At 33.0% G+C, this 18,555-nt stretch overlaps 1 long non-coding RNA gene across 19 annotated transcripts; it reads right to left on the reverse strand.

Annotated features, from left to right (window-relative positions):
- Positions 1 to 3,891: 3,891 nt before the first annotated feature.
- Positions 3,892 to 9,647, reverse strand: LOC131622235 (uncharacterized). Of its 19 annotated transcripts, XR_009289804.1 has the most exons (10): positions 8,721 to 9,646; positions 7,429 to 7,798; positions 6,925 to 7,324; positions 6,607 to 6,847; positions 5,980 to 6,081; positions 5,390 to 5,681; positions 4,855 to 5,303; positions 4,665 to 4,705; positions 4,322 to 4,441; positions 3,892 to 4,107 (listed from the first exon to the last, which is right to left on the reverse strand). It is a non-coding gene; the product is annotated as an uncharacterized LOC131622235 (long non-coding RNA). The 19 variants fall into 19 exon arrangements; XR_009289798.1 differs by having other exon boundaries at positions 4,322 to 5,303; positions 7,429 to 7,651; positions 7,745 to 7,798; positions 8,721 to 9,647; XR_009289814.1 differs by having other exon boundaries at positions 4,322 to 5,303; positions 6,925 to 7,019; positions 7,213 to 7,324; positions 7,443 to 7,798; positions 8,721 to 9,647.
- Between the last annotated feature and the right edge of the window lie 8,908 nt (positions 9,648 to 18,555).

An 18,555-nucleotide genomic window follows, 5' to 3' on the forward strand; every position in this document is an offset into this window, starting at 1 on the left:
TAAAGAAGGAAAAAGTACATTGATCTTTCCTATGCAATAGTAATTTAAACTGAAATGTGTTTGCCACTTTCCATTCTGCTGTATGGATAAAGTAATATGTTCTTGGAAAGCAGCTTGTGCCTAATTAATTCATCATAGCTTAGAACTATTTTTGACATAATTCAAGTCATGTATTTCTTAGTGTATACTTTTTTAAATCTGTATTTACGTTTGTCTCAATTATATTTTCTATACAATCATAGCCCCAACTTCTCAACCACTAATGTTGGTGTCTTTAATTAAGTATAGACCATAACTTAATGAAATAGGTTAGTTATTTTAAGAATCAAATTCAATTTTTTTTGCATATGAAACAATGTAGTGAAGCATATACATTGGAGGTTAAAATCAATGACATGTAGTGATTTTTACACATTACATATACCATATGTTTCAGTAACTCTGACTGTTAGCTTTGATTGTTGTATGGTCACTGGTGGGGTTTAGATCATTAGGACCTGATGGTGTATGTTCAATTGAGTTGTTTCAGCAGCTGGGGGAGCGGATGACGACTTGACATGGACTGGAAAAGCAAGATATAATTGATAAATAGTTCTTTTTATATCCTCAAAGTCATATGATAGTTGTGTTTGTTATATGCATTTAACATGAGCATTAAGTTATGTATACACTTTGGTAATATTTTTCTTGAGTTATGCATACACTTTGGCAAAACCTTTTTGCTATCTTTTCTTGAAGCAGGTGTTGAGCCTGAGTCTGCAATAGGAGCATCAGTTGTGTGATTGTTAGGTTGTTCACTCTTGGGCTCATGAGAAGATTGAGTTAATGGTTGTAATCCTTTTGTGCTCGGCAAGATCTTCATTTCAGCATAAAGAAGGTTGACTGCATGTTTTTTGAGAATTTTGAGTAATCACTAACTTTCTCAGAATTCAATATTTTTAATCTTTGTTAAACTGATTCAATGTGTTGTAAACAGTTCATTTACTTTTCCATTCACAATTGTTACTATCCCTTTTCAAAAATATTAATTTGTTGACATAGTTAATATTTTGTATACTTTTGTGAAATTAGTGTATATCCACTTCCAATAAGGCTGACATAGTTGTGCTTATGCAATTCCATAAATGTTTTCATTTACTTTATATACTGTATTAATTCATTTCTAGCAACTAAGACATGGATGATTGGTCAATCAACATTTTTGGAATTCATACTATTGTAACAACTTTATGACATTTTGATATCTTTCATATCTAATTTTGAATTTTTTAATATTCATTTCTTTTAGGTTTAGTCATATAATTTTGATATCTTTCCTTGGCGAGGAATCCAATTTCCACAAGCATATTTTTTACTCAATCACGGATATGCTCGAGAAGGGCTGAAATATAGAAAGAGATCGATGATGTTGATGAGGCTTTGGTAACGTTTATGAGACTGCTTTTGTTGTAGTGATGTACAGGTAATTTATGTCTACTAACATGTCAATGGAGCAGCTTGCATGAGGTTGCTTTGATTATGTTTTCCGTTGAACTCAACAACTATGCATTTAGCATGATTTTATGATAAACTAATACACTGTTGAAAACAATTGTGTTTTCTTAATGTATAGGACTATATAGGGGTGATCGCGGTGCGGTTTGGGCGATTTTGACGAAAAAAATCATCCGAACCGCAAGACAAAAAATCGTGCGGTTTGGTTTGGTTCGGTTGGCTTATAAAAAAACCGAACCAAACCAAACCAAACTAATGCGGTTTGGTTCGGTTCGGTTGGTTCGGTTTTTTACAAATATTTTATCGAACAATACATTCATATAGATGACAACATAACTTTGTATTTAGACATTCATACACTATCAAATAACAACAAAATTCGTCATGTTTTGACAACAACTTTCTATTTAATATATAAAAATTAAATTAGACAAAAGTTAAATAATAAACATAAAATAATAGTATAAAGCAATATAAAAATTATTAGAAATGAAACAAAAAAATAGAAGAGAGGAGAGATTAGTGAAGGTGAAAAAGAAAAAACAAAAGAGTTGAGAGATTAGAGAAGAAGATGTGCGATAAAAATGTAAAAATAAGAAGGTAAAAAAGAAAGAATATAAGAGTAGAGATTATAGAAAAAGAGGGAAGATGTATGTGGCAAAGAAGACGTGATAATACTATTAGAGATTTGAAAAGATCGGGACTAAAATCATATGTGTAAGGACGAGAAAATTGTTCTTAATCATAAGGCTAAGGTATAATACATTTAAGTTTGGGTTGGATGTGAGTTAAGTAAAAGTTAGGTTGTAACATAATGCGGTTTGATTCGGTTTGGTTTGGTTTACAAAATACAAATCGCAAACCGAACCGAACCGTGCGGTTTTATTAAAAGATGACCCAAATTAATCCGAACTAAATGCGGTTTTTTGCGGTTTCGATTTGGTTTGATTTGGTTTGCAGTTTTCTATTGGATTGGTTTGGTTTTGAGCACCCTTAGAACTATAGAAACTGCAGTTGCTATTGGAAATCAAATGTGGTGCCAATTATCATTTCTAATTATTTGTATATGTTGTATGATTATTATTTTTTATCCTCCAGTATTTCCTAACTGGTCCTGGATTATGCTCATGAAATTGTTGAAGTTGCTTATTTTTTATAATATCCATGTAGTTTTTTCTTTACATGTTATATTGAATTAAACTCGTTCGTTTCTATATTTTATATAATAGACATCTAAAACAATATTTGTTTTATTTTCAATTTATTTTTATTTTATATCTACTTTAATAAATTACAGTCTTACAACTAAATTTCAAAAATTACATCGACCATATATTATTATAATTATAGTTTAATATATGAAATAAATTGTTATCAGTTTTCATTTATATCAAATTATTTAAATTATCAATAAAGTTTCTCTATGCGGCGTATGATTTTTAAAATGAAGGGATATTGGATTGACGAAGTATAATGTTTTATTGTTGTGAGATTAAAAAATTAAGATAAGTATAAGATGAAAAAATTAAGAGAAACATTATAAGAACTTTTCATTTTACGGGTCACTATCACCACAATATATATTTTGTTGAAGTGATCATGCTTAATTTTTTATTATCGGTAAATATCCAAGAAATTTTTTTGTAAATATTTATAGTTATAAGTCATATTAGATTTATCATGTTGGTGATTTGCTACATATTTATTTTTAAATATTTATAATGATTAGTGATTTTATAATAATAATTATATATCAAAATAACGACCAAACTTTATCAAATGATTTTAAGATATAAATGAACTTACCCGTGCGGACGCACGGGTCTTCTACTAATTTAAAAATGAAAATTAATACCTACTCTATTTATATATTTCTTTTAAAATTGATCAATTAATATTAATAATAATATAATATTCAACAATTACTATTAAAAATAATATTATTTATATAAATATTATTATTAACATTATTATTATTTTTGTATACTAAAATAAATTTTCTTAGAGCTAAATAAAAATAAAATAATTTAATAATATTACATAAGAAAAATTTGTAATTAAATAAATTCATTAAATTAAATCTAAACTATATATCATTTATCATGATTTTTAACATATTATTATTTTTTAATTTTTCATTTTCAGTTAATAAATTTTTTAGTAAAAATACACAAAGAATATTGATTGTGTTTTCAGTTATTATTATATTGACTTCTCAGCAATTTATTTACTCATTATTTAAAATCCCAAATTAATTTCCCAATTAAGTTGGGAAAATTCCAAATTAACTAGTAAAAAAATTTGATTTAAACGAAAAGTTACAAAAATAATAATATTAAATGTGAATTAGGCTTAAACTTTCTTATGTATGGAACTTGCAAAACTCGATCAGATACCTTCTTGCAATGTATAGATATATCTATTTATAATCTATTAAATGTGAATTGTGACTTCAGAGCTTTTAAGTTGTCATTTCAATAGTCATTGCTTTCACACTACATCTAACTTATATTATATTATTACATCTCGGTGAGCAAATTCTATAAGATGACCAGCCAGAGATCCTTGAGCTAGATGCTCTAACTCGTCCCAGTTCCAACCAAGTTCATAAACCTGCATGTATGTCAACCTAATCATTCAGAACTCCATCCAACAATCAAACTGGAATAACAAACACTGCAGAAGAAATTCTATATAATTCAATACTTGTAAAACACTATTTTTAATATTATATATGAAAACTCAATTATGCTACTTAAAAAATAAGCATTAATTAAGGAAGGAGGCATAGATGGGAAATATGAAGTAAACATATTAGATTGCATACCATAGGTGCTAAAGAATAAATCAGCATCAGCAAGTCTTGATGTAATTATTACATTTGGTTGGTTTGGCACTTCTCAAGACATTAAACAATAGGAGCAGCTCCCAAGTAGGTGCTGATACCCTTTGCATATATATTACAGCCAAATTTTATATCCAGCTTAACAAAAAAGTAAAATAGAGAAAGTACACATGAATAACAAAAGTTTATCAGATTCTGCATAGTTTTATTGACAGATAAACAGAGGGGGATAGAACAGTCCATTGACTTGGTTCAATAAGTAAATCAGAATGTAGAAGTCGACAGCTGAAAGAAAATTAAAAGAGACATAAAAATAGATTCTTACACCCTCTGTGATGTATATTTTTATAGGTGAAAATTCTGAACCTGAAATACGGGATATGTATATAAGTAGTTGACTCAAATATATATTACAAACATAATAAGGTAGTGAAAAACATACTACTACTGCAATAACATTCAATCCAGCATATGAACACCATGAGTTTGGTAAAGAAAATTTAAAACTAAAATACCATTTTAAGATGATGATGAGGGTGGTTGTTGTTGATTTCTTAGAAAACTAATGACTAATGAATAGTTTCCTCAACTCTTCATCTATCTTCTCGCTCAAAGCCATTGGCATTAATATCTCTTGATTCTTCAAGTTTTGCGCTTTTAAATAAACAATAATGTCATCGTCTTATTCTTCACCCATTCAGCAGCCGTACCATAGTCAAACCAAATATCCTGTTGCGCAACAATTTCATCACTGTACGACAATACATTTTTATGATAGAAAAGATTTTGCTCCCATTCTCATCTTCAAAATCTTCCTCCAAAGCACCTGTTGAACATTCACTGTTATCATTTGATATTGTCCATTTTAGTGGCAATATCTATTCAGAATGTCCCAAAGAGGCTGAAAAACAAACTTAGATTTTGCCACCCTCCCTAGCTGCAGCATTGTTTGCTTCCCGTTCTCCTAATAACCACATTAAAGACAAGTCAGATAAACACAAAAATGTAACATAGATACAGTTCCATGATGATGATGATGATGATTGTTACCCCTAAAGTGTGCAATAACATTCAATCCACCTGTTGAACATGAAGTTGGAGATCATTTTTTGGTCTGTTAGTTGCCGTTGCCGTTGCCTATAGTGTATATTATAAATATTTCGGTTTGGGTATGTTTTCTTGCTTGAAGAAGAATGTGAAATTGAGTAAACTTTAGATGAAGCATATACTGAATTGTATTCCTACCACATAACATATATGCGTTGTATTCCTACAATTCAGTTATGTAATACCAAGTCTTTGGTTGGGATTCAAGCATCTACAAAGCATAGCACAGTAGAATCTGCAATTAAATTGGAACAGTAATAATATAGTAAATTGGCAGTTCCAAGTATATATGGTATTCCTACCAAGCACAGTTCCGTAGCATCCAGGTAGATACTGGATGTTCCTATAATTCAGTTCCAAGCATCAGTTATAGTAATATTCAGTTCCTATAATTAAGGTAATTTATTAAACTGGAATTGTACTATTTTACAGTTCCTATAGTAATATTGGCAATTTATAGGAATTACAGTTCCTGTAATATTAGTCAAAGTCCAATAGATCCATGTTTAACTATAAATAACAAATAAAATCACCTTGTTATAGAGTGGATCCTTTGAGTATAATTGATGGACTTAGTCCAATTTTCCCTTCCAATTCAGTAGCAAGCCCTTAATATGTAGCACCTATGAAGTGTTCTGGAAAGACATAGATTGATGATTAGGTATATATGCTTTGATGCTTCTATGAGTCTATGTACATGTTGGTACTGTAGGTACATACTCAACAACAGCAAGAGGCTGCTTTGAATTTGATTGGTTACTATTGGATTTCGAATTAGCACGATGTTTCTGATACCAAATGTAGTATTTCAATGTAGTTAGGTTCGTCGTTACTGTCCCGAGGAAAGTATCATTGGAATAAGAAAGTAATACATTTACATTCTGATCTACTGTGAACTGTGATCTTCCATTTCCCCGCCGCTTGTGGGCCAGTTTTCTATTCTAATATCATCCCTCATTTCCCTCCCCTAATTTTTCCTCAAAGTCATCTCCTCATAACTCCCAATAAAAGCCCAAGTCTATCATGATCTTAATCCAAGAAAGATTAGAGGAAAAGTATGATCTTTCTTGTACACTTGAAAAATAAATCTTTGTAGAGCTTTAAATACATAATCAAAGAATATAATGAAATGATTTGGAAACAGAGTAAACACTACAAACCTTTGAATTCTCTTATGCCTTCTGTTGTAGCCTCTGTAATTCCTGTACTACCTTCTGCCTTAAGTCAAACAATCCCGCTAGTGTTAATCAGACATGTACTTGTTGGCAGCATGTGTTGGAATGAGACAGGGAGAATTGATATGCAATCAAGAACGGGCAGCAGCAACAGCCTTTTTCTCCTTCTGTTTCTCCCACCTTTTCTTGTTTTTTAAAGCATTCTTGCTCAGTTAAATCCATTACACTGTGTGTTCATATACTTTTTGAGTTCATATACAATATAAAGAAGAAAGTAAAGGTAAAATTAATTTAAGACAATACCTGTAAGAGTGATAAATCACGCAGAATTTCAATATTGTCAGGATCTATTCTCAGGGCATTTCGGTAGCACTTGATTGCCTCCCTGTATTCTCTGTCTGGCCATTAAATCAGACCAAAAACATGCCAGCAAACATAACTTTTAAGGTTATTATGTACCAGAACAATAGTAAAGCCAAATCACTTGATGAACAATACAATGATTGAAAGATAGAAAGATAAAAAAAACAGAAGAAAATAAAACACTTTTTAATAAATTAGAAGAAGTCAAACACAAAATAAGAGGTAAACTTGAATGCCGAGAGCCAAACACATAATATCGTGGTTGAAGGTCGTTCGGCAGAACATCATCTTCTGCCTTACATTCATTCACGTACAACTCCCATTCTAGGTCAATTCAATTCTGCAAATAAGAATAACAACGATGTGTTAGTTCCGCCACCACATATCTGAATGTTAAAATAGAATAACCTAAATAGATCAGATACAATAGAATAAGTTAATAACCTAAATGAGCGTACCACACCGGTACCCGTGCACACGCACAGAATTCCCAGAACGGAGGTTAAGACTGTAAAATCACTTGTCGGAATCAGGCTGATTGGAGATCGAAGAGATATCCGGTTCGAAAGTCAGGGAATGGGAAGAGTGTCAATCGGTGATGGGAAGGTCGATATTCTTCATATTCTTTGTAGATTTTATAATTGTTCGTATTAGTTAGCTGCCAAATCTGTTAGCAGTGTAGTTGCGAGTTAGTTACACTTATATAGTCAGAAGACCACTTTCCGATAGAAGATAGGAACTAAAATTTGAACAACCAAACCTGTTGAATTACATTTCATCTTGACCTAGAGTTTTCCTTACATGCTTAAAAAAACTGATATGAGAGAAATAATAGGTTTAGAATGAATCTGAGAATGTGTAAAATATATTTCTAATTCTCAGATTAGAAACTCAGGTTTATATCTAATTATCTCATATTAGAACTCAGGTTTATAAATTACATAAAGTTAGTTTTATAGTGTAACAGGAAAGATGAAATCAAACACGACGTGGAGGAAACAAGTGAGTCAAGCGTGGAGGAGAAAGGGAAAATCAAAAGAAAATGGGTGAAATTATATGTGAGTGGAAAAGGTTGAAAAGGATGAGTTCATTTCAATAAGAAGAAAATGGGATGAAATTGAACTTGGGGAAAATTTGGGAACATTTAACACAGTTATCGAAACCCCTTCCTTTAATTAATCCAAATATTTCTAAAACAGAGTTAATCTTTTTTCTTTACCAAAAAAAAGGGTTAAAAATTAAAACTATAATTTTATGAAGTAATTTAGGGTCGGTTTTTAAAAACCCTGCACTTTAACCTCTTTTACTTGGGTGTTTCCTTTTTTTAAGTAAATTGAGGCTCTTTTTTAAAACTCCTACACTTTAACCTCTTCTATTTAGTATATTTTTTGTAGTGAGTCTAACACAGTTCCAAACAGTTTAGCAACTAACTTACTCTAATAACATGTAACCAACTTATAACAGTTTAAACTAACTGAATCAAACAGTTCCACATTCCCATAACTAACCCTCAATTCCAACTGACAGTTAATTAGTAACTAACTGTTTGTAACTAATTTCTAAACAACATAACTAACTTAACGAACTTCTAAGGGATTCCTAACTAACTCCTAACCATCACATAACCAATTTATAATAGAATCTCTAACTACCCTCTAAGAACCTCCAATAGAATCACTAGAAGAATCAGAATTGTGATGAATCAGTTACAAACAGGAGGAAAAAAGGGAACAAACCTTTCATCATCTCTTCACTTCGTCCACCATTTTCTCATCACTTTCACTTTCTTCATTCTTGAAGGTCCTCTCTTCACTTTCTTCATCTCTTCACTTCGTCCACCATTTTCTCATCTTCAACCTATCATCACCTTCAATCCTCTCTTTATCATCTCTTCCCTCGACACACACCATTCATCTTCAATCACTCTCAATTCCCTCACTCTTTCTCTCACCATTGTTGTGCGAGACTTCACCTCGAAGTCTCGTTTCAACTGAGCTTAGCCTCCATTGACTCTACTCTCTCAAGAACGCACAACACGCATTCATCTCTCTCACTCGCAGAAAGCATAACTAACAACAACCTCACCACATACATTCGACGCACATCACCTTCATCGGGCGCTCAATCTCGCAGCAATTACCTCTGGTTTTCCTCAGCAATTATCTTCAACCTTCATACTCCCCAGGTAAACGCTATAATCTTTCGATTCTCACATTCTTTCTCATGCCAGCTTCTAATTGGATCGAATTTGTAGTGTAAACCGGTTGATATCATTTAGGTTTTTTGTTCGTTTCGTTTTGAGGATTAGAGAGTGAGAACGAGAGATTAATGACGAATCACGTTAGGCTAAACTCGAAATTAGGAAGAAGAGGTCTAAGATGGTGGCTCACGGTGGTCGGCGGCGTAAACCGCTCGCCGGAAACTGTTCTTTTTCTCGAGCGTGCGACAGCTGGAAATTTGTTGAAATTAAGATGATAATCTTTCTTAAGAGGAAGAAAAGAATGCGATTGAAGTGATTTGGTGAGGATCAGGCCTCCGCCGCCGCCGTGGGCGATTCCCGGCACGGCGGTGGCGATTTTCGGCGAGCAGTTTCAGAGAGAGAGAGAGAGAGAGAGAAGTGAAGGCGTTTGTTACGATTTTTTATTTATTATATATTATTTCATTTAGTGTAAACATTTATGTAAACATTTATATATTTATTAATTGATTACTTTTTTTAATTAATATATCACTTTTTCTGTAGTGGGCCATGGCTACAAGCGGAAGCGGAAGCGGCAACGATCCAAACAAGAATTACAATCCGGAAAAAATCCCAAAAACGAAGTTTATAGCGCAACCGGAACTACCTTCGAATTCAGATAAGAGTCCAAAGAAGAGCAACACAAGTAGCAAATTTATCAAAATGACCAAACCCGACCAAACTTACAAATGCAAAACCTGCAATCGAGTTTTTGCCAGTGGAAGTGCATTAGGTGGGCATAGGAAAAGTTGTAAGGATACTGAAAAATAGAGTAATATGTTAAATGTATCATTGTGGACTTTTACAGGTAGGTGGGCATAGGAAAAGTTGTAAGGATACTGAAAAATAGAGTAATATGTTAAATGTATCATTGTGAACTTTTACAGTATAATAGTATAATGTCAGCTTATGCTACCTTGCTAATTGTTAATTTTGATTAATGAATGTGAATAGAAAATCAAATATTATCATTCGTAAAACGAAATATATACATAAAAGTGGTAAAATAAATACATATAGTTCATTTGAGGTATGTATTGTTCAACAATAACAAAAACCTTTATTTTATTAATAATAAAGTCAAATTCACGAGTCAAATTATATATAAAACTAATATATTTTTCAAAACTAAAAAAGGGTTTAAATAATTTTTTTTAGAAGAATTTAAATGTCTCTAGTTGAATTTAGTGATGTATATTCAAAAGGTGATTTTACAAAAAAATAACATCTCTTTTTATAATCTACTTTAATACTAACATAGAAGTAATCATCAATCAAGTAATGTATGACAATATGGTTATTAAAATCGCGATTTAAATTTTAAAATCTTTCGATTTTAAAATAATGCAAGATCCCGACGACAGAAAGGACAATAAAGTTATGATATTTTCAGTTACTACTTTTGGTATTTTACTACCTTTTTGAAGAGTAATATTTAGTTATATATAGTCTTAGTCTTAAGAATATTGACTAACCTAACATGTCACTAATTTACCATTACAAATATGAAATTAACCATTGACCTGAACATGGATCCAGCCAAATTCTTTAGTCATTCTCTTACCATCAATCAAGTTTCGCATAGTATTCGTATCTTTCCACTTACCCAGAGTTATACAAATTAGCCATTATTACATAACTTACAGAACTTTATGGAATAGTATCTAATAACTTGGTAGTTGCAACCTTTCCGAGTTCAACATTTCCATGGATCTTACAAGCATTAAGCAAAGGACCAAAGTTCCGACTTGGACTTTAGTTGACATCGCCTCAACTGCGTCTAAAGTCATGTTAAGTTGGCAAACTCATCTTAGAAGATCTACCAAACAAGTAATATATTGTTCAATTGTAAGAGTTATTCTAAAATTTGTTTGTATACTTTTTAATTACTTTAATCCATCTTATATCAATGGCATATATTTCTATCCTCTATGAAGTTGTCATTTTTTCAAAGAGCTATATAGGGCCGACCAAACATAATTGGAGGTCTAAGGTGAAATTTAAATGAAATTAAAAAAAACAAAAATATAATTTTTATGATTAATGTTAGTTTTTGTTGTGTATAAACAATAATAGAGTTTTAATAATTTTGAAAATTAAAATTTAAAAGCAATGTATTAAAAAAAAAATATTAGGAAAAATTTTATTCCACCCAATGCTTTTCTATCGCACCATGTAAAATTCCTATAATATTCCTCAAAATCAAAAGTATATTTCCGATACGCATCAAAAACTGATAAACTATACATTAGAATCACAAATGTATTTCCGATTTTGAACTGAAGGTATAACTACGGTTTGTGCTACCCCATGAATTTTGTTGCTTGGATGGAAAAACGAGAGCAGATCAAAAAAGAGCACAGGAAGGCAGTGTCGGAAATGAAAATGACGGCGGCAAAGGCGACGAGATGCGCTATCAAGCGCGGAGGGAAGGGCGGGGCGTGAGATCCACGCGCAGGCGGTGACAGGGAGCATTGTAAGGCGGATCGCGATGACGATGTTGAGTACCACTACAAGAAATATGTTCTCCTGCGACATATATTAGCGGCGTGTTTCACACGTCACAAGTTGCGACGTGCTATACACGTCACAACAAACTTTTATAATAAAATAATCAATCCAACGTTATAATCAGACGTGTCAGAGTTTGGTTTTTTTTAAAAAACTGTTGCGACGTGTGAATCACGTCGCTACTAGAAAGTAAAAAATTCAAACTTCAAATTTGTAGCTGGAGGGAGATTTGAATTTTTGGAATTTATTAGTGACGTTAGTCCCACGTCGCAACGTTTTACTTGGAAAAATAAGTCTGCCTCGTTTATAGATGTGTCAGAGTCTGAATTTATTATTCAGACCGTTGAATTTATTATTGAGACCGTTTGAGTGTAGCGACGTACGTCCCACGTGGCAAAGTAGCGACGTGAGGACCACGTCGCGGATATACTTATATATTTATGGAGAAAATCAACACACTTGCGTTTCAGATTGAAAATTTGTGTTTCAGTCTGCTTTCTTCTCTCTTTTCTCTTCTCCATTGTTGCTCTCTTCTCTCTTTTCTCTTCTCCCACGCCTGCTTTCTCTTCCCCCACACTAGCTTACTCCATTGTTGTCTCAAAACAGGTAAATAATTTAATATATCATTTGTATAATTTTGTTTTTGAAGAATATTTAAATTTTTGAAATTAATTTAGGGTTTTTTTGTTGAAGAATTGTAGATTGAAGAATTGAAAATTGTAGATTGGTACTAGAAGATTGAAGGAGATTTGAAGAAGAGGTATTTTAGTAATTTTTTTTAATTTTTTTTTATTGTGATTTAGATAATATATTTTTAGGTTGAAGAATTTTTTTAGTTGGTAATTAGGTTGAAGTATTTTTAGATCTATACTGGTGTTGAAGAATTTTTTTTCTATTGTGATTTAGTAATTTTATTTAGTATAGGAGGAGATTTAGATAATATTTTTATTGTAAAGAAATGGAATTTTCTGAATTTATTTAGGTGGTAATTAGGTTTAGTTTAGTTTAGGTTTTTTATTGTGATATTTTAGAATATAAAATATATGTATTTTAGAATTTTAAAAATTAATAGAAAAATGTTTAGGTTTATTTTTAAAATATGTTTTTTATTTTCTAAATAAAATATATGTATTTAGCCAGTACTCAGGCTTTTACCCCATTACTCTCCTCCCACACATTCCCGTCTGGGGTACCGCCATCCTTCCAGTACTCAACGGTACCGCCATCCTTCCAGCATCCTGGTGTGCCCTCGTCCTTCCAGCAGGCGGGAGGACCTAGCTTTCCATTCACACATACTGGTGTGCCCCCGCCCAGCTTTCCATTCGCCCATACTGGCATGCCTTCATCCTTACAGCATACTGGAGGATCTGGTTTCTCATATCCCATGCAGATGACTTCCTCCTTTCAGCATACGGGAGGATCCAGCAGTACACCTCCGACACAGGCTGGACGATCTCCTAGTCCACGCCCCACACAGGCTAGACGATCTCCCCGTCCACGTCCGACACAGGCTGGACGATCTCCTAGTCCACGCCCCACACAGGTTGGAGGCTCACGCACCCCACATCCCACACATGTACCAGCCCGTGAGGTTGATGAGGCAGTTGATGAGATAGACGGAGCTGATCTTCGTGGGAGGGATGATCCTGATGAGATTCATGTCGTTGACGGTAGATTTTGGATTTATCCCGAAGGAAGCAAGTAAGTTTATCTATTTAAAAACTTTTATAGTATGTATATATTTTCATTTTTTGCATAAATTTATATCTAACATTTTCATTTTTTCTTTCAGTTTTACTCCGAGTCGGACTGCTGCAAGGATTGTTAACTATATAGTTCAGCAGATGTATAAATCAGCTTTTAAGAGCTATGAGGACGTCGATAATAAAGATGAATGGTTTAGAATGTTTAAGGTATTGTTATTTAAGTTGTGCATTTAATTTATTTTTTTAGTTATGGTTATTTAAATGAAATTCTCATTATAATTACTTAACATCTTATTTTGATGTCATACAAAATATTATTGCAGGAGAAATGCGTGTGGGATCCATTGAGTGAAAAAACCGTTCAGAAAGTTTTCAATACCAGATGCTCTAAAAGAATGTCTGATATGCTGCGGCGAGTAAGGGAGAATTATGAGCTTCACGGCATCCGTCCTAGCTGGATAGGCGAGGAGGTTTTTCAGGAGCTTGTAATATATTGGTGGACTCCAGAATTCCGGGCTAAATCAGAAACTTTTAAGAAGATGAGGGCATTTGAAAAGGGCGGTTGTGTCAACACAGTTGGAAGTATTAGCACCGCCGAGCATGCCCGACGAATGGTAAAAGTTTTAAAATTTTTAAGTTACATCTTTATTCATAATATAATTTACTAATTATTTTTAATTATATTATATAGGCTAAGCAGTTGGGGAGAAGACCATTGATGGCTGAGCTGATTTCGAGGACCCGGACAAGGAGATCGGGAGGTGTTGTCGACGAGCGCACGAGGATGTATCTTGTAAGTGAAATTTATGTTGTTTATTTTTTTTTATATTGGTACAAAGTTTCTGATGTGAATTTCATGTGGCAATTGATAAATTGCCACGTGAAAATCATGTGGCAAATCATAAGTTGTGGCGTGAAAATCACGTGGCAAAGTTGTAATATATTTTAATTTATAATATGTATATATTTATTTAGTATTATTAAATATGCATTTAAATATTTAACTTAATTTTTTTATTGAATATGTGTGCAGGAAGAATATGATAGGCGACTTGCCATTTTTCTAGAAAATAATCCTCAATTCATGCCAGCAGAGGGGGAGCCGCTTAACGCGGATGTTGATCACTACATTTGGTGTGACGTTATTAAAGATAAAGGGCCTAATGGTTGCTTTTTTGAGGCTGGAAATTTGGCGTCCAGCTATAGATCTGGTGACCGTAATCTGTTCCAAAGAGTTCAGGATGGAGAGGGTGGATCGCGTCAACCAAATCTGACACAGGAACAATCTGAATTAATAAGGCAAATGGCGAGACGCGAAAGTGAGGCCCAGTTGGAGGTGATGCGGAAGAGGCAGGCTGATATGGAGGAGCAGCATGCGCGACAGATGGAGGGCATCATGAAGAAACAAGCTGAGATGGAGGAGCAGATGAGACGGTTTATGCAAGGAGGTGGGAATTACAGTAATGTTCCTCCTCAAGATCAGCCGGAGGATGACGGAGTGGCGGATGATTTTAATGCGGATAATTATTTTCCGGATGATGATGCTTCTTAAAAACATTTTGTATTTTATTTGTTTTTAATTTATTTTTATGTAACTTATTATACATTTTAATTCATTAAAATATTAGTTTTAAATGTTTAGTTTTATTTAATTGAATTAATTATATAAATTAATTATATGAATTTATTTTATAAAATTTTATTATATAAATTTTATTTTATAGAATTTATTATATAAAATTTATTATATATATTTTATTATATATTAATTTTATTATATAAATAAATAAATAAATTATATAAAATGAAATAGCTCCTGCATATTAAATTTTAAAAAAAAAAGTATTTAATGTAGTGACGTGGAGACCACGTCGCTACACTAGTCAACAAACGTACCTGTCCCATCTGCCACACCTGCTGTGTGTGCAGAGACATGTTCCCCATGTAACTCTGTTGCGACGTGGTAGGCACATCGCTACTTTCTGACGTGTTTTCCACGTCGCTACATGGTTGCCACTTTGGCTCCTGCGACATAGAGCGCCACGTCGCTACTTTTCAGTTGCCACGTGATATTGGATGTTGCGACGTTGGTTCCACGTCGCTGCACAGCTTCTTTTTTGTAGTGTACCAGCCGATCGGAAACACACGATGTTGGAGGTATGGTTACGGCGCCAGAAAAGTCGTCGGGAGCGGTGGGGCGCTTTTGGAGTGTCGTGAATGGTCGAATATTCTTTGTAAACAAAAACAATTCTCTGCAAGACAGTGGGTGTAACACTCATTTTATTTTAATTATTTATTTTATGGTGTGTTTTGTGAATTATTTGATAATTATGGAGTTATTTGGTATTATGTTATTTTATTAAGTAATTAGTAGTAATAATATGATGAGGTTATTAGTATTGAGCCTAACTTAGGATAGTAGTAGCATTTGGGAGGTATTAATTTAAGCCCATTAGTAACATTAGAGTTAGTGAGAATAACCAAAACAAGAGAAAATTGGGGAAAAGAAAGTTAGATGTGACATTTTGTGAAGGAAGAAAGAAGAGAAGAGAAGCTAGGGAAAACCCCATTTGAGGCTTAAAGTTGTCTTCAATCCAAACCAAGGTAAGGGTGAAACTATTTCATTATAAGGGATGTATGATGATAGGTTATGGTGGAGATTTGATTCTATGCTTTAATACCCATGGTTGTGTAGAAATTGTAATTTTGATGTTGTTGATGAATGTTGAAATTGATGAATGATTTGTTGAGAAATTGATGCAATTGGTGTTTGTTTATGAATAGCTATTTGGTACCAATGATAGACCTGAAAAATCATAACTTAAAATGATGTTTTTATATGTAAGAGTCGAGTTTTTGGGGTTTTGGGGAATAAAACTCGTAACAGTAAAATTGCAAAATTTTGGTTCTGGTTCAGTGATGTATTCGGTTACATGTTTTGAGGTAACCGGTTACATCCAATAAAATTAGGGCTTTTGGGTTACTGTAAGTAAGGTAATCGGTTACATGTTTTGAGGTAACCGGTTACATGGTAACGAAAATGACATTTTTGGCTACTGTAACTGATTTAACCGGTTACATGATTTGAGGTAATCGGTTACTTAATTAAAAACTTGAATAACAGGGACAAATTTAGGGGATGTAATCAAAATTACCAAACCCGATAAAACGTACAAATGCAAAACCTGCAATCAAGTTTTTGGCAGCGGCAGTGCTTTAGGTGGGCATAGGAAAGGTTGTAAGGATCCAGAAAAATAGAGTAATACAATATGTTAAATGTATCATTGTGGACATTTATAGTATAATAGTACAATGTCGTTTATGCTACCTGCTAATTGTTAATTTTGATTAATGAATGGAAATGGCAAGAATAGAAAACCAAATATTATCATTCATAAAACGAAATATCATAGATAATAATATTTTTAAAGGAGTTCTTTGGCAAGTGAGACACATGGCACTCCCTGGTACTTTGTTACACTTTTTCAACTTTTCTAAACTTTCTATTAATAGAAATTTATTCTTAATTCAATTAATAATTTTATTTTTTATTCAATTAATTATTTTATTAAATGAATAAATGCATTTGTCTTATTGAGAAGCTGAAACATTATTTTTTCTTTCAAGGGTTACACGATAAACACGAATATTTGGGGAAGAGCAAATAAGGGTGAAACGCTTGAGGTATCGTATCTCAAAACGCTTTCACTCCATCTTCAATTTCATCATCTTCAGAAACAACACATGCAGCGGCGGCGCTCCATCTTCTCTCTCGGTCATGTTCTCCGCCGTCTCAACCTCCTATCCGTTTCAAACACGACAGCCAAAGAACTCATATGAGTTCTCTTCTCCGGCGAACTCTCGGTCTCAATCTCTTCTTTTCCTCTTTTCGATTTCTGATTCGTTGTTTGTTGGTTTGATGATGATGGTGATACGGAATCGGTGATTTGTGTTGTTGTGTTGTGTGATTTTGTCGAAGCTTTGATTCGGTGAAAGTGCAATGATGATGAAGGTTAATGTTTGACACCAGCGAAAAGAATAGTTTATCATTTTAAATTCTCTTGGAGGGTTAGGTTAAGGCAGGGAAAAGAATAGCCAGTTTTCCATTTGCATTCATTTTTACTTAAGAATGCAAAAAAAAAATTGACCGGTTTATATTGGTTTGGCACCGGCGAATATTTCAACAGTCGGGACTTTTTCCTACTTAGGTTGATTTGTAAGGCTCCACCCAAGTAAGTTGGTTATTTTGATAGTGATGATATATGTTTTTGTTTGTTCTTTTTATTTTTTTATGCATGGTAGTCAAAAAGGTCAAGTTAAGCATTTTGGTAATTAATTTGATTATTTGTTATATTTTTTTGCAACTTTTCATTGTAGAAAAAAAAAGCCATTAGTACACCTCAAACTAATTATCTGGAGTATTTTATAGGCAAAATAAAGGTTATCAAAAGTTATGCAGCTCTAAAAATATGATGATTATATTGAAATGAAGATTTTTTTTATTTAAACATCACTATCAATATTCCGAGTTCATATTATCGATAATTTGCAGGTGGAAAACAGTGCGGTAACTGATATTAGTTATGCTGAGGTGACCATAGCCTGAGATGAGGTTATTGTTTCTGCTAGCCTTGCTCACACACCCCATGCTTTAGTGAACATAGATCCGTTCGGAGTGCGTTCTTTATAGGATGCCAAGATAGTATCATAAAATATAATGCCTCATGTACGAACTTTAATATTTGGAAAGATCTTTAAGTTGTTACTCTGTTTGGTTTTGTTGGTATGATTGGGGTAGTGTGTTAGGGTGACTCTGTGTTGGTGTAGACACTGTCTTTCTTTGGGACAGTTGCTGGTTTGTTGATCTGTTTCTGGTTTTTTCTTACTGGTGTAATTGGACAATTTAGTCTAGCATGTCTTATGCTACTCTGTTTATTTTAATAATATCAGCTTTGCCTTTTTTCAACAAAACAAAAGAGTAAGAGTTAGCCGACTACAAAACATATAGTTAAGGTCTACTATGTCTTGCAACTTTAAATTAAGGTCTACTATGTCTTGCAACTTTAATATATTTTTTAAAATTTTTTACTATTTTTTTGTGTTTCTAATTTTGTT

The sequence above is a fragment of the Vicia villosa genome, unplaced genomic scaffold, assembly GCF_029867415.1.
Source record: "Vicia villosa cultivar HV-30 ecotype Madison, WI unplaced genomic scaffold, Vvil1.0 ctg.000025F_1_1, whole genome shotgun sequence".
In the NCBI taxonomy this organism is placed as follows: domain Eukaryota; kingdom Viridiplantae; phylum Streptophyta; class Magnoliopsida; order Fabales; family Fabaceae; genus Vicia; species Vicia villosa.